We start from the raw sequence: 955 nt of genomic DNA on the forward strand, positions 1-955 counted from the left end.
GCTATCTCTAATAGCACCCGAGATATCACCAGATATATATTGGATTTTTCCCTGACCCTGAGTGTCCGGCCCCATGAGACTGCGGTTTTCTCGGCCCCTGGTGGTCCGAGGTCGTTCCCGCTGCACACATTTATGCGCCAGGGCCTCCTGCAGATAATTCACTTTAGTTTATTGCGCTATCTTTAATAGCACCCGAGATATCACCAGATATATATTGGATTTTCCCCTGACCCTGAGTGTCCGGCCCCATGAGACTGTGGTTTTCACGGCCCCTGGTGGTCCGAGGTCGTTCCCGGTGCACAGATTCATGCGCCAGGGCCTCCTGCAGATAATTCACTTTGGTTTATTGCGCTATCTCTAATAGCACCCGAGATATCACCAGATATATATTGGATTTTTCACTGACCCTGAGCGTCCGGCCCCATGAGACGGTTGTTTTCTCGGCCCATGGTGGTCCGAGAACGTTCCCGCTGAACAGGTTCATGCGCCAGCGTCTCCTACAGACAATGCACTTTGATTTATTGCGCTATCTGTAATAGCACCCGAGATATCACCAGATATATATTGGATTTTTCACTGACCCTGAGTGTCCTGCCCCATGAGACGGTGGTTTTCTCGGCCCCTGGTGTTCCGAGGTCGTTCCCGCTGCACAGATTCATGCGCCAGGGCCTCCTACAGACAATGCACTTTGATTTATTGCGCTATCTCTAATAGCGCCCGAGATATCACCAGATATATATTGGATTTTTCCCTGACCCTGAGTGTCCGGCCCCATGAGACTGCGGTTTTCTCGGCCCCTGGTGGTCCGAGGTCGTTCCCGCTGCACAGATTCATGCGCCAGGGCCTCCTGCAGACAATTCACTTTGGTTTATTGCGCTATCTCTAATAGCACCCGAGATATCACCAGATATATATTGGCTTTTCCCCTGACCCTGAGTGTCCGGCCCCATGAGAC

The sequence above is a fragment of the Nomia melanderi genome, unplaced genomic scaffold, assembly GCF_051020985.1.
Source record: "Nomia melanderi isolate GNS246 unplaced genomic scaffold, iyNomMela1 scaffold0014, whole genome shotgun sequence".
NCBI lineage: Eukaryota > Metazoa > Arthropoda > Insecta > Hymenoptera > Halictidae > Nomia > Nomia melanderi.